General features: G+C 46.4%; 1 long non-coding RNA gene across 3 annotated transcripts in view; it reads right to left on the bottom strand.

The window, feature by feature from the left end:
• LOC103348898 (uncharacterized) overlaps window positions 1-26,567 on the bottom strand; it is a 31,927-nt gene extending 5,360 nt beyond the window's left edge. For 2 of the 3 annotated variants that reach the window (XR_011387070.1, XR_011387071.1), the window contains exons 1-3: window positions 24,781-26,567; window positions 16,824-17,668; window positions 12,680-16,045 (exon numbers count right to left, since the gene is read on the bottom strand). This is a non-coding gene — a long non-coding RNA (uncharacterized lncRNA). The remainder of the gene's footprint in view (window positions 1-12,679; window positions 16,046-16,823; window positions 17,669-24,780) is intronic. The other variant, XR_011387072.1, reaches the window with a different exon arrangement.
• Window positions 26,568-26,879: the final 312 nt, after the last annotated feature.

The raw sequence follows: 26,879 nt of genomic DNA, 5'->3' as shown, positions 1-26,879 counted from the left end.
GTGAACCAATGGAAGGAAGATCTTTCTCTCTGTCTCTCTCTCTCACTGTCTAACTCTGTCAAATAAAAAAAAATAGCAAAATAACTCCACAAATTATTTAGGAATCTGCATATATTGGCCAAGTTGAACATATTCCAAAGATGAATTCGTGATTAAGTGTCAGAATCTGTATTAATAGATTTAAGGAGAAAATCCTATGGTTTTTATAAATGCTACAGAGGGATTTGATAAAATTCAACATACATCATCCTTGATAAGCTTATAAAATGAGAAAAAATTGATATCTCCTTATCACAATATAGCACTTCTATCTCAACCCCAAGTCAGCATCCCACTTATTGAAGGAATATGAGAAGCAAGTCCATTAAAGTTGAAAATAAGATAATATTCACCATCATCATTATCATTTAATATTGTTCTTGAAGTATTAGCCCAAACAAGTATGCAAAAGCAAATTTGTAGATACACAAGTGGAAAAGAAGTAAAAGTTATTACATGCAAACAATACAACTTCGGACCTAGAAAACCCATCTCAAAATATTTTAGAAACAATAAGAATTCTGTAAGATATGTGCCTCAGCTTTTGATCCAGCTTCTTGCTAATGCACACACCGGGAGGCAGCAGATGACCACTCAAGTCCTTGGGTCTCTGCCACTCACGTGGGAGACCCTGACTGAGTTCTGGGTTCCAGGTTTCGGCCTGGCCTAGCCCTAGTTGTTGTAGGTCATGTGCAGTGTGAATCAGTAGATGGGAAACTCCTCCCTCTCTCCATCTGTGTGTGTGTGTGTGTCTGACATAAATATAAATTATGAAAAAATCAGTTTAAAGATCCAATTCACTTTTTCTAGAATCATTTCAAAGATAACTTTCTTAGAGGGTTAAAGGGTGGGGAGCTTCCTTATGCTAACCTCTTCTTATTGATTACTGTGAGTCGTTTGTTTTTGCCTTTAAAAAAACAAACAACTGACCCTTTGTTGTTGTTTTGCTTGATTCCTACATAACTCCATTCTGGTTTAGTCCAAATGATGGCCTCCCACAGTCTTGTTTAACAGTCCCAAACTCTTTCCCTTTGCCTCCTTATAAGACACCTTAGTCCTTGGGGCTAACATTCAACTGTAACCAACCTATAATGTGAATTCCAACGTGTACAGCTATTAATAAAAGGGCTTTTAGAAGCTGACACCATGAGAAGCAATGACTTGATCAGCCTTTGTACTGACTGCTGAGGGACAGCTTACTATTTTTTTCTTTTTAGTATTTTCCTTTTTTACTTAATACCATTGGTTGAACTCTTAACACAGAATTATTCATAGGTATTTAAATCCAATTGAAAATTGATCCCTGTAAAAAATAAGAGTGGGAATAAGAGAGGGGAGGGAGGAGATGTACAGTTTGGCACACATTCCCACAGACTTACACCTAAGAGCAAAGCAAAAAACTTGCCATGGGACTCCAAATCCTATTGAGTTGCAGGTACTAATGCCATTTTACTAGGTAAAATGATCATTTTAAGTGCATAACTGATCATAAAGATAGGAATAAGTGTCAAAAGGATAACATAAATAAGACCAAGTGTCTGCTAATAAAAATATATAGAATTAAAAAGGAGAGAACAATCCAAGATGGGAAGCAAGCCACACAGCAGACTCACAGAGTGACAAACACCCTAAACAGCACTCTGGCCTCAGAATAAGCCCTTAAGACATTTGGATCAGGATAAAAAGCTCACAAGAGCATTTCAGGTTTGGAAAGCCAAGACACTGTGGCAAAAAATGATCTACATGAAGGATTTCTGTAAGATTCCAGTGGAAAGAAGGGGGCATCAAAGAAAGAGGTACCTTTCTCTGAAGGGAGGAGAGAACTTCCACTTTGATTATGGCCTTGTCTAAATAAGGTCAGAGTTTGTGGTCTCAAAAGGTTTCTATAGCCTTGGAAGCTCATTTCAAGAGCCCCGGGTGATCACTGACGTCATAAATAAGAGTGTTAATTGTTAAATCAACAACAGGAGTCACTGTGCACTTGCTCCCCATGTAGGACCTCTGTCCTTAAGGAGTTGTACTATGAGAATTAACCGTAAAACTTGTCTTCAAACAGTACTTTATACTTTGTGTTTCTGTGTGGGTGCAAACTGTTGAGATTTTTACTTAGAGTTATCCTCTGTATATAAAGATAATTAAAATGAATCTTAATGAAGAAGGGGATGGGAGAGGGAGTAGGAGATGAGAATGAATGAGGTTGGGAGGGTGGGTATGGGGGGAAGATCAGCTATATTCCAAAAGCTATACCTATAAAATTTATATCTATTAAGTAAAAGCTTTCCTAAAAATATATAAATAAATAATAAATAAATAAAAGGGCTTTTTTTCTTGAAAAATAAACTTGTGAGCAATAAGGCTATCAGGTGGGACTAATGATATAAAAATACAATGTAAAACTGTAATAATTAAATGGTATGGCATACTACATAGACAGATAAACTTATATAAGTAGGAAGCCCAGAAATGGAGCTAAATGTTTGTGAGAATTTAGTATATGTTAAGAGTTATATATTGCTCAATAGGATATATGAGACACACAGCAACTGCATGGAAAAGTTAAAGTATTACACCCACAGCTCAGAACATATATGTAAATAAACTCCAAATGGACGAAAGATCTGAATCATAACACAAAAAAAGAAAGCCATGAAATTATAAGAAACTAAGAATATTTTTACAATCCTAGAGTTGACACATATTCAGAAGCCACTTAAAAAAGATCAAAACATTTGTCAACATAAAACTTAAAAATTTCAACTGGCAAAAATCACCATATGCAATGTGAAAGCATTAGGAAAGAACATTTACAACTCTTATCAACCATCAAAGGACAAATTTCTCTCTTCTAGAGAGAACGTCTGTAAATCAGCAGGATTCTAAGATCTTTGTCCCTGACAGCATCATTCCCAGATCCGGTTCTATAGGTCTCTGCTTCCCCTGGATTTTGGCAAACTGCTTGGACAAATGCCTGCAAGTGGTCATTTTTATTCTGCACAGCAGGTCTGCACATTTGTAATTTTAGTGGATATTGACAGATTACCCTCTCTAGAGATTCTACCGATACCTCTTCCCACAATAATGTGTTGGATTCCCTGTCTCCCTCTCCATCACAAGGTTTCATCAGATTTTGTCATTATGGAAAATCTGATAGGTGAAAAAATTGTGTCAGTGCAGTTTTCAAACATATTACTCACTATGAATCAAGCTGAGCATCTTTTTATATGCTTCAGAGACATATTTTCTTTTCTGTGGACTTATTCTAAAAACTGAAACCTTCTACCCACATACAACATGGACAAGAGATGAACCTTACTCCTTCCCCCGACACACACACACACACACAGCCAACTGTTGACAACAGAGGCTCCATGTTACCAGGGCGTTACTCTTCCATTGCTTTTCCTAGCATTTTGTACTATTCCACAACACTCTTGCACAGTGAAAATAATTTGAGTATTCCCTGCAGAAATTTCCCCCAAAACTCAACAGCTATTTAATACAAAACATTAACATTATTAAGCCCTAATACACAAGGAAGCTTCAAAATGTTCATGGACAATGTGTACTATGAAAAAAACGTGGCATGGTTTTCAATTCTCTTCCACCAAAATAAAGCTTTTTTTATTCCATTTTTCCATAAATATCTTGAAGTCCCCTCAGTTTTGCCTTGCTGTTCTCAGCACTTTAAATCCTGCTGTATCATGATTCTGAACTGCTCTTCATCAATCCCTTGCGTGGAAAGAACTGCCTGAAACCGAACTTCAAGTTCTCAGCAGAATCAGACACGGCCTCTCCCACCCTGAGACACTGCCAGTGCTCTGTGGAACAATAAGATCGTCTCCGACCAGGGCTTGCTTTTCTACCATGGTTCCCTCTAACTTATATGGAGGAACCAGTTCCCCAGGTTGAAATGAAACTACTCCCACAGGTGAAGCAACAGCAGGGGGCAGGCGGGGAGGGGGCACTAGCAGTCACAGAGGCTTGTGGGCCATGACAGAGCGTGGGTCTTGCTTCTTCCAGCGGGGCGGGGGGCGGGGCCAGGGCAGGATATGATTGGCGGCTCTACAAAGCTCGCTGTGGCTGATTGAACCAAAGGGATGTGTAGGAGGGAAGCAAGGGCGAGCCGCTTAAACTAGGATGGTTGCTGGAGTAGAGAGAGGCAGTCAGATTGGGCATGCATTTAGGGGACAGGGGTGACGGACGCACTGTCCATGGGGTACTACCGAGAGTGAAGCGTCAAAGGGGACACCGGTGTGGGTCCTGAACAACTGCAGGACTACCGTTGTCATTTCCTGAGATGGTGACAGAGGGCTGGGGTGGGGGTGGAGAGGAGATCAGTTCTGTAAGGGGGCTGGTGAGGCCACCTTCACCAGCAGGCTGTATCACAGGCTATCTCGTCCAGCAAAACAAGGAAGAGGCATGATTCAGGAGAGACGCCAGAGCTCACCGCATTTCCCACTGATGCTAGATGTTAAGTTGTTAGCCACTTTCATTATTTTATCAGCAAAGATACTCAAGCCACTTCTCATTATCAGCAAAGACACTCAAGTTGCTATGTTAAACCAACAAAATCTTTAGTTTTATTTTATTTTACTTGGTGCACGGAGTCCATTCCTACTATACTTTTCCAAAAATAGTGCCGCTGTTTTCTGAGCTGTCGCCCTTGCACAGCCAGCCTTGTGCTCATACAGAAAGGACAGCATGTCCCTCCACGTATTTGTCATAAATCTTTCCAAAGACAGTAATGAAATAAGAGAAGGCTGGTTTTTAAAAATTCTAGAAAACTTTAGGCTTAACGACTCTCTGAATAAAACCAGAAACTCAGAAGATGGTTTGTGCTTGCTGGTTTTGCTGACAGCGCACAAGCCAAAACAGCTTTGTGCTACGGCATCTGATTAGATTGCAAGGGAGAGCTAAGGCACCGGCAGCGCGCAAGATCTTCCCTGGGTGTGCTTTGTGCTCCACTGCCCCAGCTGTCATGATGCTGCCTGGTGACGAGCTGAAACGCTAGGCTCACAGGCTCACGTCACTACCAAGGGTGACCACACCGTCATGTGGCTCTGTATGCGTCAGGAGGGAGTGTGTGATCCAGCAGCCCTCCAAGAAGGAGCTGGGACTGCTAAAGGACATCGGGAGAAGAGTGAGCCATGCCGGCTGCAATCATTTATCTCAAGATGAAGCCAATTTATTTCAATGCAGATGTCACCGACTGATTAAAAACTACTCAGTAGCACAAACGCCATTTGCTGCTGAGATGAGAATTAATAGGCACGAGCCAGACAACATTTACATACATGTGGCAGCTCATCAGGGGAGCGAGGTCACTTTTCTAAATGCAAAAATTACTCCAAGGTGAAGCCTCCATCCCCCTCTACTGAAAACTACTTAAACAGATGCGCCTGATGTCACCTCTTCTTACTAAGCTATCACGGTTTTGCTTCACTGTCCAAGTCATCAATGGTGATGGATTTAAGAAATCAAGTATTTAGGAATGCTCACCATACAATCTGTGAACCAATTTTTAATTCCAAGGAAAACAGTGATACCTTTCTTGGATACTGAATCATGCTAACATGGTACCACAGATGGAACCAACTGCTTCGGAACTAGGCCTGGGGGAGCACGGGGGTCCAGTTGTGGGAGATAGCCTGTTCACAAGCCACAGGGACAGGAGCCAAATGTGCACCCAGGAGAGCATGCAGAACAAGCCATTGATCAAGGATTCAGTCAAGAGGCAGATTCGGGCCCCGGGAATACCAGAGGAGAGCTGACCAAGGGCCTCTGGGTGGGCTCCAGCACGCTGCCGGGTATTAAAAGTCTGCAGTGCTTTGCTTCTCGCTAGCATGGAAGATGAGCACAAGGCACATGGCAAGCCCAGCTCAGCCTTCGGCCTTTGCTGGGAAGGAAAGCGATTTACTTTCCAAACTGAAAGTCTATTGTTTAGGGGTTGCATTTGGGCCAAGTAGCGAAGATGCTGGTTGGCACTCACACACATCACGTACGGAAGTGCCTGGGTTTGAGAACTAGTCCCAGCTTCCTGCGAATGCACCCACGGAGGCAGCAGAAAGTGACTCAGGTAGTTAAGTCTTACCACCTACATGGATGTCTAAAGCTTTAAAGGAGCCAAGGCAAGACGGTTAGGGCATTGCAAGGAACTGGCTAACACCACTATTTGCTTGGAGTAGAAATTAACAGTAGTGATAAAAAGCTAAACGGATAAATTAATCTTCATGGAAATAAAAGGTAACTGAAATGGATCTTGAAGTAATCAGCATGGATTTCAAGTTACACTAAATACAAACACATACTCTGTACTACTGCCAATGCAGCTGCTGGGGCCACTGTGTGGCTCAGCGAGTAAAGCCACCGTCTGCAATGCCGGCGTCCCATGTGGGCAGAGTTTGTGTCCCAGCTGCTGCCATCAGACCCAGCTTCTTGACAGTGACCTGAGAAAAGTGGCAGCAGACGGCCTAAGTGTTTGGAACCCTGCTACCCACATGGAAGACCCAGATGAAGCTCCTGGTGCCTGGCTTCGGCCTGGCCTAGCACTGGCTGCTGTGGCCATCTAGGGAGAGAACCAGCGGATGGAAAACTTCCCTCTTTCTCTAGGACTCTGACTTTCAAGAGAGATAAATAAATCTAAAAAAAAAAAAAAAAAAAAAAAAAAAAAAACCACAGCTCCTCGGGCAGGTGTTTGGTGCAGTGCTTAAGATGCTGGGTGGGATGCCCACACCCCATACCAGAGTTCATGGTTAGTGTCCCAGGCTCCACGCCAGCTTCCAGCTTCACGCTTCTGCACAACCTGCGAGGCAGCAGTGATGGCTCCAGTACCTGGGTTCCTGCCACCCACATGGGAGCCCTGGGTTGAGTTCCAGGATCTTGGCCTCAGCCTGGCCCAGGTCTGGCTATCTCAGACATTTGGAGAGTGAATCAGAGGATGGAAGATCTGTGTGTGTGTCTCTCTCTCTCTTTCTCTCTTTAAATAAGTTAAAAAATTTTTAAATGTAATTTTTTAAAACTCAATTCCTGGTCAGTTCTCAAGTACAATTTATCAGCATTCGTCATTTGGGCCCTACACAGTCATCCATCATTCATTACTAATGCTGGTGACAGTGATCAAGGCCTGTCCAGGTACAACCTGCCCTGACTGAGCAAGATGATGCTTTCCTTTTCTTTTTTTACTTTTATTTAATAAATATAAATTTCCAAAGTACAGCTTTTGGATTACAGTGGCTCCCCCCCCCCAAAACTTCCCTCCCACTCACACCCCTCCCATCTCCTGCTCCCTCTCTCATTCCATTCACATCAAGATTCATTTTCAATTCTCTTTATATACAGAAAATCAATTTAGTATATATTAAGTAAAGATTTCAACAGTTTGCTCCCACACAGAAACACAAAGTATAAAGTACTGTTTGAGTACTAGTTATAGCATTAATTCACATTGTACAACATATTAAGGACAGAGATCCTACAAGGGGAGTAAGTGCACAGTGACTCCTGTTGTTGACTTAACAAATTGACATTCTTGTTTATGGCATCAGTAATCTCCCTAGGCTCTTGTCATGAGTTGCCAAGGCTATGGAAGCCTTTTGACTTTACGAACTCCGATCTTATTTAGACAAGGCCATAGTCAAAGTGGAAGTTGTCTCCTCCCTTCAGAGAAAGGTACCTCCTTCTTTGATGACCTGTTCTTTCCACTGGGATCCCACTCACAGAGATCTTTCATTTAGGTTTGTTTGTTTTTTTTGTTTTTTGTGGTGGGTTTGTTTGTTTATTTTTTTGCCAGAGTGGGTTGGCTTTCCATGCCTAAAATACTCTCATGGGCTCTTTAGCCAGATCCGAATGCCTTAAGGGCTGATTCTGAGGCCAGAGTGCTGTTTAGGACATCTGCCATTCTATGAGTCTGCTGTGTATCCCACTTCCCATGTTGGATCGTTCTCTCCTTTTTATTTCTATCAGTATTAGCAGACACTAGTCTTGTTTATGTGATCCCTTTGACTCTTAGTCCTATCATTATGATCAATTGTGAACAGAAATTGATCACTTGGACTAGTGAGATGGCATTGGTACATGCCACCTTGATGGGATTGTATTGGAATCCCCTGGCACATTTCTAACTCTACCGTTTGGGGCAAGTCCGATTGAGCATGTCCCAAATTGTACCTCTCCTCCCTCTCTTATTCCCACTCTTATATTTAACAGGGATCACTTTTCAGTTAAATTTAAACACCTAAGAATAATTGTGTGTTAATTAAAGAGTTCAACCAATAGTATTAAGTAGAACAAAAAAAAATACTAAAAGGGATAAAGTATTAAGTTGTTCATCAACAGTCAGGACAAGAGATGATCAAGTCACTGTTTTCATAGTGTCCATTTCACTTCAACAGGTTTCCTTTTTGGTGCTCGGTTAGTTGTCACCGATCAGGGAGAACATATGATATTTGTCCCTTTGGGACTGGCTTATTTCACTCAGCATGATGTTTTCCAGATTCCTCCATTTTGTTGCAAATGACTGGGTTTCATTGTTTTTGACTGCTGTATAGTATTCTATAGAGTACATGTCCCATAATTTCTTTATCCAGTCTACTGTTGATGGGCATTTGGGTTGGTTCCAGGTCTTAGCTATTGTGAATTGAGCTGCAATAAACATTAAGGTGCAGACAGCTTTTTTGTTTAATTTAATTTAATTTAATTTTAATTTAATTTATTTAATTATATATATATATAAATTATATATATATTATATATAAATTATTTAATTTATTTAATTTAATTTAATTTAATTTAATTTAATTTAATTTAATTTCTTTTGGGTAAATTCCAAGGAGTGGGATGGCTGGGTTGAACGGTAGGGTTATATTCAGGTTTCTGAGGAATCTCCAGACTGACTTCCATAGTGGCTTAACCAGCTTGCATTCCCACCAAGAGTGGGTTAGTGTCCCTTTTTCCCCACATCCTCTCCAGCATCTATTGTTGGTAGATTTCTGAATGTGAGCCATTCTAACTGGGGTGAGGTGAAACCTCATTGTGGTTTTGATTTGCATTTCCCTGATTGCTAGTGATCCTGAACATTTTTTCACGTGACTGCTGGCCATTTGGATTTCCTCTTTTGAAAAATGTCTATTGAGGTCCTTGGTCCATCTCTTAAGTGGGTTGTTTGATTTGTTGTTGTGGAGTTTCTTGATCTCTTTGTAGATTCTGGTTATTAATCCTTTATCTGTTACATAGTTTGCAAATATTTTTTCCTGTTCTGGGATTGTATTGCCTCTTCACTTTCCTGTTTCTTTTGCAGTACAGAAACTTCTCAATTTGATGCAATCCCAGTTGTTAATTTTGGCTTTGACTGCCTGTGCCTCCGGGGTCTTTTCCAAAAAGTCTTTGCCAGTACCTACATCTTGCAGGGTTTCTCCAATGTTCTCTAATAATTTGATGGTGTCAGGTCATAGATTTAGATCTTTAATCCATGTTGAGTGTATTTTTGTGTAAGGTGTAAGGTAGGGTCTTGCTTTATGCTTCTGCATGTGGAAATCCAGTTTTCCCAGCACCATTTATTGAATAGACTGTCCTTGCTCCAGGAATTGGTTTTGGATCCTTGATCAAATATAAGTTGGCTGTAGATGTTTGGGTTGATTTCTGGTGTTTCTATTCTGTTCCATTGGTCTATTCATCTGTTTCTGTACCAGTACCATGCTGTTTTGATTACAGCTACCCTTAGTATGTCCTGAAATCTGGTATTGTGATGCCTCCGGCTTTGTTTTTGTTGTACAAAATTGCTTTAGCTATTCAAGGTCTCCTGTGTCTCCAAATGAATTTCAGCATCATTTTTTCCAATAAATAAATCTTTAAAAAATAATAATAAGTGCCAGCGTTTACTGAGTGCTTGCTAGAAGCAGGCACTGTTGTCACTCCTGGTGCACTCAGACAGGTTCGTCGCTGGCTTAATATCCCAAACAGGCCGGCACTGGGGCTCACTAGGCTAATCCTCCGCCTGCAGCGCCGGCACCCCGGGGGTTCTAGTCCCGGTCGGGGCGCCGGATTCTGACCCGGTTGCTCCTCTTCCAGTCCAGCTCTCTGCTGTGGTCCAGGAGTGCAGTGGAGGATGGCCCAGGTGCTTGGGCCCTGCACCCGCATGGGAGACGAGGAGGAAGCACCTGGCTCCTGGCTTCAGATCGGCACAGCGCGCCTGCCACATCACGCTGGCCGTAGCGGCCACTTGGGGGGTGAACCAACGGAAAAAGGAAGACCTTTCTCTCTCTCTCTCTCTCTAACTCTGCCTGTCGAAAGAAAGAAAGAAAGAAAGAAAGAAAGAAAGAAAGAAAGAAAGAAAGAAAGAAAGAAAGAAAGAAAGAAAGAAAGAAAGAAAGAAATATCCCAAACAGGAGAAGTGCAGAGTCTGTAGAAAGAATGCTTCTCTAGTTTATCTTCAAGGATGTCCTAACAAAGCCTCATCAAATGTTCTACAGAAATTTCCGTTTTGTCTGCTGTCAGTTCCCACCCACAGCACCGGTCTGAAGGACGTCATTTGACCTTGAGATAAGCATCATGGCCACCCTCAGCCGTCAGGTAACTCACCCGAGGTGAGTGACTCAGCCAGGCTCGCGCGGTGAGTGCAGGCAGTGCCAGGCTTTGAGCCTGGGGGGGCCGCAGCTCTGGGCCTTCACGCTCCACACCTCCCACAGAGAGGATCACAAACCTCTCCGTGACCCATTATTCCAACCACGTAAACTTGAAGAGATTCAGAGACGAGGCCCAGGCAGGGACAGGCGGAAACGCCGACCTGAGAAACGTGCCCCACCAGAGGACATCAAGGCCATGTTCAATAGTCACTCACCATGTGACGCGGGCGAGGCTGCGAGGGACTCCCAGGACACAGGTGTGGGCGGTGTGAGAGCACCACGTACTGGTCTCCACCAGCCACAGACCGCAGCATGAGGCTTTCAGCTCAAGGGCCACCATCCCAAGAGGGGACATAAGTGACCTGGTAACAGGTGTTCGAGGGAGATGATACTGCTGCGTCCCACCAAAGGGAGAGGCGGAAGGGGCTGCCAGGAATGTAAGGAAATGGGTGAAAGGTGACTTAGATAAGAAAATTCCTGGGACAGGGACGTCAGGAGGAGGCCCGGGTGTGTGCTACAGATATCGTAAGGGTCCCCGCGTGGAAAGGGGGTGGAGGGCATACAGGACAGTTACAAAAGACAGAATCAGAGTGAAAGTCAGGGGTGAGAAAGGGGCCGGGAAGTCCACATCAGCGTGAGCTCCTACACCTGGCGACACCCTCCCTCCTCGTGCTGGGATTCAGTCTCAGCCTCGCTCACAGGCGCTGAGACAGGAAACCAATGCTGTGGTAACTTAACAGCAACTTGTGTGAGATGAGTGATGGCTTCAGGCTAAGCGGGGAGGGCAGGAGGGGGGAATAGGATAGCTGCAGGTATAGGCATAGTTATTTCTAGAAACCATACATTTCTCCAATGATAAAAATGAGCACGAGATTCTGTTAGATGTTTTTACCACTGTACTCAGTCAGATACGGAAAACAGACATGCAGTGCTTTTCCGGGGCATGCATTTGGCACAAGAGCAAGACACTGCTAAGGAAACCTGCATCCTCTATCCGAATGTCTGGGTTCGAGTTCCCACTCCACTTCCAACTCCAGCTTCCTGCTGATGCACACCCTGGGAGGCAGAGGTGATGGCTCAAGCAGTTGGGTCCCTGCCACACGTGTGGGAGACTTGGATTCAGTTCTTGGCTCTTGGTTTCAGCATGGCCCAGCTAGCCCCAGCTTTTGCAGGCATTTAGGGTGTGAATGAGTGGATGGGAGTCAGTCTCTCTCTCTCTCTCTCTCTCTCTTTCTTCCCCTACCCCTGCCTTGCAAATAAATACATTTTAAAAATTAAAATTTTTTTCAGAAAAAGGTGTGAAAATTGAAAGACAATTTTAATAATTAGCACTTTGAAAGGATCAACTGAAGAGCAGGAAGGTGGCCAGCGCCGCGGTTCACTAGGCTAATCCTCCGCCTTGTGGCGCTGGCACACCAGGTTCTAGTCCCGGTCGGGGTGCCGGATTCTGTCCCGGTTGCCCCTCTTCCAGGCAGCTCTCTGCTATGGCCTGGGAGTGCAGTGGAGGATGGCCCAAGTGCTTGGGCCCTGCACCCCATGGGAGACCAGGAGAAGCACCTGGCTCCTGCCGTCGAATCAGTGCAGTGCGCCGGCGGAGGGGCCAGCCAGAGGGTGATGAGAAGGTTCTGCCTGAGGATCCTGGGAACAGGTGTGGTACTGAGTGGGGAGCAGGAGTCAACCCCATGGCCCCTCTGTGTCCAAATGTGCCAGAGAGGCTGGACCGTGGGTTCTAGGCACGGCTCTGCCACTCAGGAGTCACACGAGTAAGTCCCTGAACCCTGCCTGACTTCTCCCTCCACCTGTAATGCGAGGAAGCTGGATCAGATGACGGCTGGGGTCCCAGCTAGCTCTCAGTGCCAGGATGCAGAGAAAGTGACCAGAGGCCTGTCCCCTACACTTCCTGCCTCCATTTAAACAATTACACTGGCCCAGTGCAGACACCACTGCATGCCACTGATCATAGAAACCATTGCAGAAAGCAGGCAAACCAGCCAAAACACAGTTCCATCTGAAAGACTTACATGTATTCAGAGCCGATGTGATCCAAAGAGGCAATCAGTTGGCCAGCAAATGACACCAACCTGAGATGCCTCAGGTAACCAAATGCTTTCCCCGGGTCACGTCTCTGCTCAGGCTACAAGAGATTCACAGCACACAGTGTCACCTGCACGCAGAGGAAAGCAAGAGCCGCTGAATATTTAAATATGCTTTCAAATATTAAGAGCCTCCCATAGGCAGTGGAAGTGATACATGTGTCCTGTGCCATGATCTCTCCAGATACTGCCTGTTCACGATGACCTGCAGCCATGGCCAAGTTCAACAGGCTCCTATCAGAGGGAGGGTCACAGGGCACAGCCTCCTCTCCCCTGCCCAGCCTTTGCCTGAGTCCAGGGGCCAGCGGGCAGGGAAACGTTAGGAGTCGACGTCAGTAAAACCTGAGACCCACTGTCTTCAGTGCTACTGAATTAGAGAAGTGGTTCCATCTCTCTCTCTCTCTCTCTCTCTCTCTCTCTTTCCAATTTAGCATTTTCTCAGTTTTCAGTAAGCCACTAGGTAAGGCTAGTCTCCCTCCTGCTCCTATTTTTTGTAGGAAAAAGATACAGTACTACTTATTTTCAAATTTAGATGATGCCAAGTTTAACACAAATGTCAAATAACTACAAAATAACAATGGTTTTCATGGGGAAGTTGGTGAGGCATCAGTATGTTCAGGTAAAGGGGCCAGCCGCTTATTTCCTGTAGCTGTGAACTTTTCTCCTTTTGTTCTCTGCTATACACGTGCACACACACACACACACACACACACACACAGAGCGAGCAAGCGAGCAAGGGGTGGGGGAGGGAGAAAGCCTGATATATCCAGTTGCATGTTCACTTGAGGATACCCAGTGTCACTTGGCCCTGTCACTTACTAACTTGGCGACATGGGCCACACACAGAAGGCTTCACACCTGAGTCTTATGAAACAGGAACAGAGAGGGTGATTTGCAGGTGCTTGTGCACCTGCTATTTTACAAGCTCCACAAGGTGCAAGGTGGTGGGCTGTGTGCAGCCACCCCTCCCTGGCTGCAATGGGTGGGCTGTGCCGTTCAGGGAGCCAGATTCTCCCTGCAGTCAGACCTGGGTTGAAGCCCCAGGCAGGCCCTGAGTTTAGGACAGGACCAGGGAAGTAAAAGATGCCCATTAATCTATGAACTGTGGACTTTTCTGACAGGCAGGCAGGGTGTGATCATTTTTCGTAGATGATTTTATGACTTATGGAATAAAACCCAACTGAGATTGGAGCAGACACCCAGCTACATCCAATATTTTCAGTTACAAATAGAAGTTGCCTCCCTCCACGCCCCAAATGAATCAAATCCTTCCCCTGCCAGCTGACCATGCTCTTCTCTGAGACGCACTCACAAAACACCAGTGTATGTGTCCTATTATTTCCCACACTCAGAAAGAGGGCTGTACATGTCACTAGCTCTCCATGACCTGGAACAAAAACAGGTATCAAAATGAAAGCCCATGGGGCCGGCGCTGTGGCATAGTGGGCTAAGCCTCTGCAATGCCAGCATCCCCCATGAGCGCCGGTTAGAATCCCGGCTGCTCCACTTCCAGTCCAGCTCTCTGCTGTGGCCTGGGAAAGCAGTAGAAGATGGCCCAAGTGCTTGGGCCCCTGCACCCACATAGGAGACCCAGAAGAAACTCCTGGCTCTTGGCTTCAGATTGGCCCAGCTCTGGCCATTGTAGCCATTTGGGGAGTGAACCAGTGGATGGAAGACCTCTCTCTCTGTCTCTCCCTCTCTCTCTAACTCTGCCTCTCAAATAAATAAATAAAATCTTCAAAAAAATGAAAGTGGAGGATGCAGAGAGGGGCTTATGGCAATAAAATTTGAAAAGAAGAGCTACAGTACTTGATAAGCACTTGTAACAGGCCGTGGCCTTGCAAATGTTCCGTCAGCGAATCCTCACAACCCTAAGAGGTGGAAACTATCATCCCATTATTCAGGGAAGAAAACGGAGGCTCTGAAAGGTGTATTTGGTTCAAGTCTCTCATTTAGAAAGAAGTGGGATCAACCAGCCACAAAAATTCCTCTGACTCCAAATTCCAGCCTCTCTTTCCTGTCCCTGATACCTCCATTGGAAAAGTATTATACAAAATGCAAACTCACCTGTTTTTAGTTAGAGACTGTAATTATTTGTGAATATGGGGAGACCTGGAGTTAATTTTTACAGGTAATCAATAGCAATGCTTTGCTTCACTTAATGATATCATTTCTCTCTCTTATTTTGCCTATTTTCCTGTATACCAAACTTCCTAAGTATTAAAGGCTTCTGACTTAGAAAAAAAACAAACAGCCAATTTGCTCCCTGGTCTCACTAAAAGATAGTCATAAAATGAAATAGATGCTGGTCTTTTTTAATTTTCTCCTATTCTTTGTGCTACTCCATTTTCTGAAAATAATTCAATCTATCAGTGACAAGACAAACATCACATGGTCTTGTCTTGGTTGGTGCCTTTGCAACAGAGAGAGAGAAGTGGTCATTTGGAACTTACTTACTTCCTGGTGGGTAGAAATATAGGTGACTAATAAACAGCATTGACACAAGAAAAAGCATAAATGGCCTGCAAACATTTGACGAAAACTCTGCCTTCCACAGTGGCAACCAAAGACACATCTAGGAAAGTTTTGTTTTAACAAGAGCCAGTATTGGAAAGAGGTCCTCAAACGCCCTCCCGCAGGATCTACTTGGGCCAGAGTTATCTGGAAGGCAGCGTGGCAAACCAAAGCCAAAACCTTACACTCTCAGCCTTTCATTAGACGGGACTATTTTTGGTTGCAAATAACAGAAACTCAGTTCAAACTAAAAACAAGAAGCAGAAATTACAGGTTCACCCACATGGAAAATCTTAGCAGAGACAGGGAACTCACATGGGTCTCCACACCTCAGCCTTACGAAACAGGAACAGAGACGGAGCTTTGCAGGTGCTTCTGCAGCCATAACCAGCTGCTATTTTCCAAGCTAAGTAATGCTTTGCGGGGCGCAAGGCAGGTGGGCCGTGCACATTTCCCACCTTGGATCAGGATCTGGGGACCCAGTGTCATTGGGATTCTTTTTTGCCTGCTTCTAAGGATGGCTCTCACGTTTCTCACCGCAGTCTCAGGACTTCCTGTGTGGTGGTAAGACGCTGCCCTCGACTCCAGGTTTCTATCCTTCTGGCCGGAAGTTCCGTGGGAAGAGAGCTCTCGTTCCTGCTGCTTGACTCTGATTGGTCCATCTTAGGTCGCATGCACACCACTAATCACGGTGACCCAGGGAATGCTATATCCTGATTGGCTGAGCTGGGATCCAATGCCCTCATCTGGAGTTGGCCAGAGCTAAGTCAGTTCCAACCCCTGTGGACCAAAAGTGAAGGTAGGTCATCCTTGGGAAGAAAACTGGGGAATACGACAAAAAAAAAAAAAAAAAAAAAAAATCCCCGAACAACACACCCCACACCCCAGACCCAAGAAGTCCTTTTGTAAGGCAATCACCAAGGAAATGTACCCCATTGGTTACAAAATGAAAAAAAAGCTTCTCTATACACAGCCCTTCTGACACCCAGTGTGCCATTCTCCCATTTGCAGGAGGGCCAACTGGGTGTCCCACAATTTAATTCAATTCTGACGCTCTGCTTGGAGTTCCCAGCAGATTGCACAAGTTAAAGGGCTCAGCCCCACAAGACTCCCCAGCCCCAGCTGCTGCGCACAAGTGCAGTTTGCTCTACGCCAGGGTTCCTAGGATTCGCTCCTTGCATTCAGCAACTTGCTAGGATGCTCGCAGAACCCAAGGCTTGGAAGGGATGCCCAGGGCAGCGCAGGGGCCGTGCAGGGGCCGGGGGCGTCTCCTGTGCCCACATAGTACTTGATGTGTCTGTCGACCTGAGAGCTCCCTCATGCTCCTCGCATAAGCCTTTGTAGACAACTTCAGCTCCTGCTTCCTGCAGGTCACCAGCTCAAAGTGACAGCTCCTTGGACAGCCCCAGCCTGAGGCTACCCAGGGGCCTCACCCTAAGGCATCTCAGCAGGTGTGATTAAACGGGGTTGTTGCTACAACTCCAATACATTTGATACTGTGGTCATACATACACAGAAATGTGTAACAGAAATAAAAGATCCGTGAAATACTACTTACCTGCCCTACCTGTGGTCCGCTCTGAGCTTTCCTAGTCTATTCTAACTCACGTTCTCTTTTTTTCACTTAAGCTGGCCTCTAGGGGCTGCATCTGTGGGATTTGGGTTGTCCTCTTCTTCTTTATTTTATGTTATCTCCATCACCCCCTGTCCTGGTCTGTTTTCTGTTGCTGTAACGAAACACCTCAGACCACAGGCTTAGTTAGGCTCACAGCACTTGAGGCCAGAAGCTGTGAGAACGGCACCTGCTTCTGCTTGGCTTCTCGGGCTGCTTCGGCTCGTGGTAGAGAGCAGAGGGCAGCAGGCGTCTGTGGAAGAGACAAGCAGGAGAGGGAAGTGCCTCATCGCACTCTCTATGGGGGAAACCCGCTCAGTCCGCCAGATGAGAACCTGCTCCGGGGAGAGAGGCAGGAATCCTGCGTAACGACCCAGCCACCTCTTCAAGTTTCCAGGACAAGCTTCAAGGACAGTCCCATGGCAACACGGGGCCTGGAGGGGGTGAGGCGAATTCAACTCACAGCCAGCAATAGCAGCGATCACTGTCTTTCAAGTACACCTGGGGTTCAGAAAATGTTGGTCCAAGGGGAGAAAAACTAGGCTGGGGCTTCCATTGCTTTTCTAACTTCTCCCTGCAGGGTTCGAGATACGTAGGAATCCAAAACACACACACTGTTGTCCCCTGCTTTCGTCTCTCACGGAAGCCAGGTGCAGCTCCTGGCATTTGCAGTATACCCTGCTGCAGTCCTGTTCCACACCATGCCAGGGTCGGTCCCTGGAGCCACTAGAACAGAACAGGACTGATGGAGCGACATCAGAGATGAGGCTATATGAGGGCACTTTCAAAGTCTGTGGAAAAACAGAATTAGATGATAAGTTTATTTTGCTGCAAAAAAAATTGAAATCCATATATACGTTTTTTTACCATTTGCATTTTCCATTAAATTTTTGAAGATCCTTTGTATGGATAGATTTAAAAAATTTTTAGACCAACTTAGACGTCTTTTCATTCTATTTTCCATGAACTTATAAAAAAATTTCAAGTGGCTGGCGCTGTGGCATAGCAGGTAAAGCCACCACCTGCAGTGCCGACATCCCTTATAGGCGCAGGTTCTAGTCCCAGCTGCTTCACTTTTGATCCAGTTCTCCACTACAGCCTGGGAAAACAGTGGAAAATGGCCCAAGTATTTGGGACCCTGCACCCACGTGGGAGACCTGGAAGAAGCTCCTGGCTCCTGGCTTCAGATTGGCTCAGCTCTGGCTGATGCGGCCATTTGCAGGGTGAACCAGCAGATGGAAGACCTCTCTCTCTCTCTCTCTCTCTCTCTCTCTCTCTAACTCTGCCTTTCAAATAAATAAATCTTTTTAAAAAATTTCAAAAGTTTAGACAAATGTATCTGGAAAGCACAGAGAGAGTTTGAAAGCAACAGTGAGAGCCAGACCATCTCATTCACTGTCCACTCCCCCAAATGCCCACAACACCAGAAGTGTGGAGCCGTGATATCTCCCAAGGTCTGCATTAGCAGGAGCCCGAACTGGAAGTGGGGCCAGGACTGGAATCCGGGCACTCCAATGTGGCACACAGCTGTCCTTACTGCTGCACCTAATGCCTGTCCCTTTCATGAACTCTTTGAAGAATCCTCATAAGATTCTGGCTTCAGTCCTGAGAGTTTCTCTCTCTCATACACGCGCACACACACGCGTGCACACACACACAGGTGTGCACAAACACACACATGCACACACACACACTGCTTGCTTTGAGAGAAGCCAGCTGTTGTGTCAGGACTCTCCACCCAGCTCCAGAGAAAGAAGCGTGCCTACCATCAATGAGCAATTAGGGCCTCCTGCCAAATGCCAAGAGCTAAGAAGCAGATTCTCCAACTTCCAGTAACTGCCATTCCCAGGGACTCCTGCGAGACTGTGAAGCAAACCACCCACATGCTTGCCCATGGGAACATGGGAGGTAATGAGTGTGTGTTGCTTCAGGCTGTTAAGTGCTGAAATAATTTCCCTAACGTGCAGCAAAACTTAAGCACTGCCCCTCCCAGTGAGAGCTCATTGGAGAATCCTACCCGGCCTGGCAATCACAGCCTAGAAGTGAGAAAAGCGAGATTTTTTATTGTTGTTGAGAAACGGGGAGAAAGCTGATGAAACCCTCCGGAGCAGGAGAGGATAGGAAATTGGTCTATGAGCCAACATATGGTGTGCGCAGCAGGAAGCGTGCTCACTGGAAGCCTACACCCACCCTGTTGCCCCCATCACAGGTGAGTGGAAACAAGAAATGCAGAGTTGCTCACCACAGGGAGCCCCACCAGAAGGTGCACTTTTTAAACTGCTTTGTTGGTCTGGAAAAGTGAGAAAATACACACGGGGAGGATTTCTCTGTGGTTCCCGTGGAAAGTCAAGAGCTGGGCTCTGCCGGAGGGCGATGCGGCCACCAAATGCAGCAAGACGGACAAACTCCTGTCTCCTGGCCTGTTAGGCCCTTCATCCAGGCTGCCAAGCGACTTCCTGGGGTGGCCCGGCAATCTCAACCTCATCATTTCCTGTTCGCTCCCTCTAGTCTGCCCACTGGCCCAAGGTTTGTTCGCTTTGGCTGGGGCAAGGAAATCATCCTTATATCTTATTTTTTTCCACCCATGGTCAAGTGTAAATAGTTTGCTCTGATTCATCAAAACCTTGGCCACAGATACACAAAAATCCACACTCTGAGGTTCAAATAAAAATGACATTAAAAAAAAAAAAGACCAAAGCTACGCCCACCCTGCTTCCCTTTCTCCATACACACCTTTTTGTTTGATTTTTCTGTCAAAACGCCACTTTGGTTTGTCCTGGTTTTGCAACAGACAGAACTCTAAGGCTGCTGGCCACAGCAGAGGTCCAGAAGCTAACGCCACTGCTTTCCTAGCCAAGACCCGGCGTTTCTGGAAACCTCTTGTTCAGACCGAAGGGTGGGAAGGAACGAGGCCAGGCCACAGGGATGGCCGCAGGCTGGGGCCAGCATCAGCCAGCATCACCGCATTCAGTCCTGTCCCCTGGCCTCCCACAGCGTGTCAGCCAACCCCGCTCCTCCTGGGCTCTCCCAGGTGACTGGGGACCAGGACAGAGGGCAAGCAGAAGGGCCCCTCCTGGACTTGCACCTGCTCCACCACCTCGGATTCCGCCCTGGGCAGCGGCAGAGTGAAGGGCAGGGGCCCTCAGCACCCCTGGCACAGGCCCAGAGACAGCGGCGCTCCCCAAGTGGGGCGGTATTGACAGCAGCTGCTGCGCAGAGGGCCACACGCGCCCTCCCACTCCAACCCTCTGATGCATGGGACTCAGAGCTCAGAGGGATGAGACAATTCAGTCCCGGACACCACATCAGTGAGGGGGCGCCCATCTGTCCGTGGGCCCCAGGGCCTTGGCTCAGCTGCCCCCCACCCTGTCCATCACTGCCTCCACTCCTCCCCCTTTATTACCTTCCTACCCCACCTCCGCTCCTGGCTCCACATCACCCTGCCTGATTCTCAGGGTACAGGCACCCGAAAACGTGGGAGAACAACACAGAGAAAAGGGCAATCCTGAAAGTCATTCTGAGGCCACCCTTCAGGGACAGAAACCCGCCTGTCCTTCATGGTGGCCCTAGGCTCACCGTGCCCACTCCACTTGCTGTCTGACATGTGGTTCTGCTTTTCTATTGGACGAGAACACCGTGCAAGTTTTTCCATTGTCTATAAGGAAAAAGGCAGGGGAGGGGAGGGTGATTCCAAGAGTCAACATTTAGTAGAAGAGAATCCCAGAAATGCTCCAAATTTTAAAGACTCAGAATGCAAATTTGAAAGCACAGGGCGAGCCTTTGGTGCAGCGGTTGGGACACTGTTTGGGACACTCATATCTCACATCAGAGTGCCTGAGTTTGAGTCCTGGCTCGTCTGCTTCCAAGCTAGCTTGCCGCTAGCCTGCACCCTGGGCAGCAGCAGATGATGGCTCAAGTCCTTGGGTCCCTGACACCGACACAGGAGACCTGGGTGCAACTGTTGGCTCCTGGCCTCAGTGTGGCCCAGCCCCAGCTGTTGTAGGTATTTAGAAAGTGAACTGGTGGATAGGAGCTCTCTCATTGCCTTTCGAATGATAATATAAACACAGCTGCTATCAAGTATATGTGTGTATCTGTGTGTGTGTATAAAATCTTATTCCATTTAAGAAAATAACCTTCAGGCCGGCGCTGCGGCTCACTAGGCCAATCCTCGGCTTTGCGGCGCTGGCACACCGGGTTCTAGTCCCGGTCGGGGCGCCGGAGTCTGTCCCGGTTGCCCCTCTTCCAGGCCAGCTCTCTGCTGTGGCCAGGGAGTGCAGTGGAGGATGGTCCAAGTGCTTGGGCCCTGCACCCCATGGGAGACCAGGAGAAGTACCTGGCTCCTGTCATCGGATCAGCGCGGTGCTCTGGCCGCAGCACGCCGGCCGCGGCGGCCATTGAAGGGTGAACCAACGGCAAAGGAAGACCTTTCTCTCTGTCTCTCTCTCTCACTGTCCACTCTGCCTGTCAATAAATAAATAAATAAATAAATAACCTTTAGGGAGAGTGTGAAAGTTATTCAAGAAGGACCGTTTTTATTGAAATGTTCATTGGGCAGACAGGAGAACTGGCATTACTAAATGCCCATCATCTACTACAACCCATAGAAAAGAATTTTATGTCTATTTCATTTATCTTCCCAACAGCCTTTGGGGGCGGGGGGGGGGTGAGAATCAGTCCCTTGAAATTATACAGAAGAGAGACACAAGCCGACTTCATGATGTCGCTCTTTGTTTCGTCACAGAGCCTTCAGGGACACATACACCCAGTGTCGGCAATGAGCCACACTGTAGACCTCAACAAAGTAGTACTCCCGTGAGAGAAGGCTGGAAGAGGGGCGTCACAGGCAAACAGCCCCAGAGGCTGCTGGGTACCTTCTTTAATGGACGACTGCGGGCAGAATGGTGACTTCCCTAAAGGGAAGTCCAGAACCCGGGAATCCCACCTTACGTGGCGAAAGTTAAGGACCTGGAGAGGAGGGCTCATCCTGAATTCTCTGGGTGGGCCTGGAGTGTGATCACCCCTGCCCTGATCAAACACACAGAGCAGAAGGCAAGGGAACCGCTGAGACTGCGTCTCTCTCCCTCCCTCCCTCTCTCGCTCACTTTCAAATAAGTAATTTTTAAGAAACCACTCTTACTGCTGCACGATGAGCACACGGTTAGACAGTGCGGCGCTCTCCTGGCTTTCTCGCTCCCTGGACAAGGTGGGCAGGGGTCTCTCCTGCAACTGCTGCCAGGAAGCTCGGTTCATGCAACTCTCTGGACCCCACCCCTTTACGCTCACAGATGAACCCTTCACATTTCAGAAATGACACTCACACGGACTCTCCAACTGCAGGAATCATGGGAGAAAAATCTCTGATTTGGTGGGAAGACCCCCAGCTGGGAGGCCAGGAAGCCTCTGTTCTAATCCCAGCAGGCCCCAGGGTGACTTCACACAGGCTGCAACCACCCTGAGCTGTTATTTCCACAACTGTGAATAAATGGGGTTTGATAAGCAAAACCTTACGAATCTTTCCAGGGGCCTGTGCCGTGGCATAGCAGGTAAAGCCGCATCCTGTATGTGCACAGGTTCGTATCCCAGGCTGTTCCACTTCTGATCCAGCTCCCTACTAATGCTCCTGAGAAAGAACTGGAAGATGGCGCAAGTGCTTGGGCCCCTGCATCCACAGGGGACACCTACAAGCTCCTGGCTTCGGTCTGGCCCATGTTGTGGCCCTCTGGGGAGCGAACCAGTAAATGGAAGATTTCTCTGTCTCTCCTCCTAACTCTTTCAAATAAATTTTTAAAAGAACCTTTCTAGTATTATTGATTCGTTTAGGTTATAAATTGCATTCCACTGTTTGCATGATAAGTTTCATTATCCTTGGAGAGGCACAGCAACTCTTTTTTTTTTTTTAAATATTTATTTATTTGAATTTCAGAGTTAGGGAGAGACAGGGAGAGATCTTTTATCCACTGGTTCACTCCTGAGATGGCCACAATGACCAGGGTTTGGCCAGGCCAAAACTGGGTCTTTCATGTAGGTGCAGGAGCCCAAACACTTGGGCCATCTTCCACATCTGCAGGGAGCTGGGTGGGAAGTGGAGCAGCTGGAACACACTGGCACCCATATGGGATGCCAGCACTGCAGGCAGCAGCTTTACCCCCTGCGCCACAGCACCGGCCCCAACTCTTCACTTTTTAAACAGAAGTTTGGTTTGCCTCCCTGATGCTCCCAGCCTCGTAAATCCTCCGTATTTTGTAGTCCAAAGAATCTGACCAACAGCAGTGGTTGGTTTGAACACACCAGTCCTACCCAGCCCCACCCCCCATCTCGTCACTGTGGTAGAAACCAGAAGAAAGATCAAGGGCTGGAACCAAATAATGTTTATTTCCTAAGCCACTTTAATTGCTGCTGCTCTGAAGGGACTAAAGGTAAGCAATCCGAGGTATTTTCAGAATAAACCTACAACAGCGTAAACTGTGAGTGGGGCTGGCACTGTGGAGCAGTCTGTTCAGCCACCTGCAAGGCCAGCATCCCATTTAAGCACTGGTTCAAGTCCTGGCTGCTCCAATTCTGCTAATGTGCTTGGGAAAGCAGTGGCACACAAATGCTTGGGCCCCCTGCCACCCGCATGGGAGACACAGACGGAGTTCTTGGCTCCTGGCTTTGGACTGGCCCAGCTGCAGCTATTTGGATACGAATTGTAATAGAAGCTAGAAGCTTAGCGTTTTAGAGTATGTGGCAGTTTAATCTAGTCTGCTCACTTAATTTGACAGCCAAGCAAATATTTAGTGAAAGTTACATGACTTATCCAAAGTCAAATTTGAAAGAGCCCCAGTTCTCTAAATTCCAATTCAATCCCATCAAGGTGGCATGTACCAAGGCCATCTCACTAGTCCAAGTGATCAATTTCTGTTCACAATTGATCATAATGATAGGTCTAAGAGTCAAAGGGATCACATAAACAAGACTAGTGTCTGCTAATACTAACTGATAGAATTAAAAAGGAGAGAATGATCCAACATGGGAAGCAGGATGCACAGCAGACTTATAGAATGGCAGATGTCCTAAACAGCACTATGGCCTCAGAATCAGCCCTTAAGGCATTGGGATCTGGCTGAAGAGCCCATGAGAGTATTTTAGGCATGGAAAGCCAAGACACTCTGGCAAAACAAACAAACAAACACACAAACAAACCACCCTATATGAAAGATCTCTGCAAGTGAGATCCCAGTGGAAAGAACAGGTCATCAAAGAAGGAGGTACTTTTCTCTGAAGGGAGGGGAGAACTTCCACTTTGACTATGACCTTGTCTAAATAAGATAAGAGCTGGTAAACTCAAGAGGCTTCCATAGCCTTGGCAGCTCATGACAAGAGCCTAGGGTGATTACTGATGCCATAAGCAAGAGTGTCAATTTGTTAAGTCAATAAATAAATCTTTAAAAAAAAAAAAACTGCACATAATGGTAGCATTAGAAATGTGCCAGGGGATTCCAATTCAATCCCAACAAGGTGGCATGTACCAAGGCCATCTCACTTAGTCAAAGTGATCAGTTTCAGTTCATAATTGATCATAATGATAGGATTGTCAAAGGGATCCCATAAACAAGACTAGTGTCTGCTAATACTAACTGATAGAATCAAAAAGGGAGAGAATGATCCAACATGGGAAGCGGGATACACAGCAGACTCATAGAACGGCAGATGTGCTAAATAGCACTCTGGCCTCAGAATCAGCCCTTAAGGCATTCAGATCTGGCTGAAGAGCCCATGAGAGTATTTCAGGCATGGAAAGCCAAGACACTCTGGCAAAAAAGATGACCTAAATGAAAGATCTCTGTGAGTGAGATCCCAGTGGAAAGAACAGGCCATCAAAGAAGGAGGTACCTTTCTCCGAGAGGAGGAGAGAACTTACTCTTTGACTATGGTCTTGTCTACATAAGATTGGAGTTGGTAAAGTCAAAAGGATTCCATAGCCTTGGCAACTCATGACAAGAGCCTAGGGTGATTACTGATGCCATAAACAAGAATGTCAATTGTTAAGTCAACAAGAGTCTCTGTGCACTTACTCCCCATGTAGGACCTCTGTCCTTAATGTGTTATACTATGTGAATTAACAGTATAACTAGTATTCAAACAGTACTTTATACTTTGTGTTTCCGTGTGGGTGCAAACTGCTGAAATCTTTACTTAGTATATACTAAGTTGATCTTCTGTATATAAAAATAATTGAAAATGAATCTTGATGAAGAATGGGATGGGAGAGGGAGTGGAGATGGGAGGGTTATGGGTGGGAGGGAAGTTATGGGGGGGAAAAGCCTCTAGAATCCAAAAGTTGTACTTTGGAAATTTATATTAAATTTATATTCATTAAATAAAAGTTTAAAAAAATACTACACCGCTGTGAAATATGCAAAGAACTCTCCATAAGCCTTGTGAACAGCAGGAAAGAGGTGACGAAATCTCACAGTATTTTACCAATAGTTATAAAATTCCAAGTTGAAACAAACAGCTTTGAGTTTAAAGACATTTTCATCTTCAAACAACAACGTAATTGAAATAAGAGCCAAGTTGTACAAAAATACCCGCAACCAAGAAAAAAAAATTGCTCATGGTGGACTTCCTTTGTCTGCTGGGCTGTGTGATTAGAAAGAAATGCATCGCACTGGGGCAGGCGTGTGGTGCAGTGTTGGGATGCTACTTGGGACACCCACGTGGTGTTTTGGAATGCCTGGGTCTAAGTCCCAGGCTCTGCTCCTAATTCCACACATCCTGGCAGAATGGACCTAGGAAAGCAGCAGGTGGTGGCTGACGTGGTTCAGACTGCTGCCCACGTGTGAGACCTGGACTAAGTTCCTGGCTTCTAGCTTCAGCTTCAACTGGCTCAGGCCTGGCTGTTGCAGGCATCTGGGGAATAAGCCACTGGGTGGACAAAATCTTACTCTGCTTTTCAAATAAAAATAGATGTTTTAGGATTGTATCACACTCTCTATTCATAAACTTCAAACTGATAAAAATTTCTGCCTCTCAAAATGGACTCTGCTTTCTCTATAATATACCCATTCTGATGATTAACTTCAAGGTTTGCTTACAATGATGTTTTATGTTTTAAAAATTTATTTGAAAGGCAGAGTTACAGAGAGACCTTCCATCTGCTGGTTCACTTCCCAAATGACCACAATAGCCGGGGTTGGGCCATATGAAAGCCAGGAGCCTGGACCTCCATCTGGGTCTCCCACATGCGTAGCAACAGCCCAAGTATTTGGGCCAAGTTATGCTGCCCTCCCAGGTGTACTAGCAGGAAGAGGATCAGAAGAGGAGCAGCTGGGACTCGAACTAGCACCCACAGAAGATACCGGTGCTGCAGGCAGCAGCCTAACCTGCTACACCACAATGCTGGCCCCTTTATTATTAGGTTGACTAGGGCTAATACATCAAGTAACTCCTAGCTCATCCTACTTTTAAACATTTTATTTGAAAGGCAGAGTGATGGGGATTTGGGGAGGTGGGCGGGGAGAGAGAGGTATCTTTCATCTATTGGTTGGACAATCCAGGGCTGGGGCACACTCAAGCCAGGAGTCAGGAACTCTGCCCAAGTCTCCCACATGCCTGGCAGGGGCCCAAGTACTAGGGCTAGCGTCTGCTGCCTTCCCAGTGCATTAGCAGGAAGCCATCCCCACGGCTCATCCTACTTTGACAACCATCTAGTGTGGGGAGCAATCCGGACTGGACTAAGTTACTGAAATTAAGACTTATTCTATGCATCTGCTCTCCCACAATATGGCGCTGGGAGAGAAGTAAACAGCTTCCGCACAGCTGCCTCCAGTTCAGCTAATAAACTGTAGGACTTGCTCCTGATTGGAGAGCAGCGTACTCGGCGTGTGGGCAGCCGAGTTAGGATTGGCGGAGGAGGACTATAAAGGAGGAGAGAGACGGCATGCACCAGGAACATCTATGGGGAACATCTAAGGGAACCCGTGCAGCCCCCGAGAGAACCGGCCGGCGGTGTGCCGC

Source organism: Oryctolagus cuniculus, chromosome 3, assembly GCF_964237555.1.
Source record: "Oryctolagus cuniculus chromosome 3, mOryCun1.1, whole genome shotgun sequence".
NCBI classification, from domain to species: Eukaryota; Metazoa; Chordata; class Mammalia; order Lagomorpha; family Leporidae; genus Oryctolagus; species Oryctolagus cuniculus.
The sequence above is the reverse complement of the archived record's forward strand: the minus strand, read 5'-3'. Positions and strand labels throughout refer to the sequence as shown.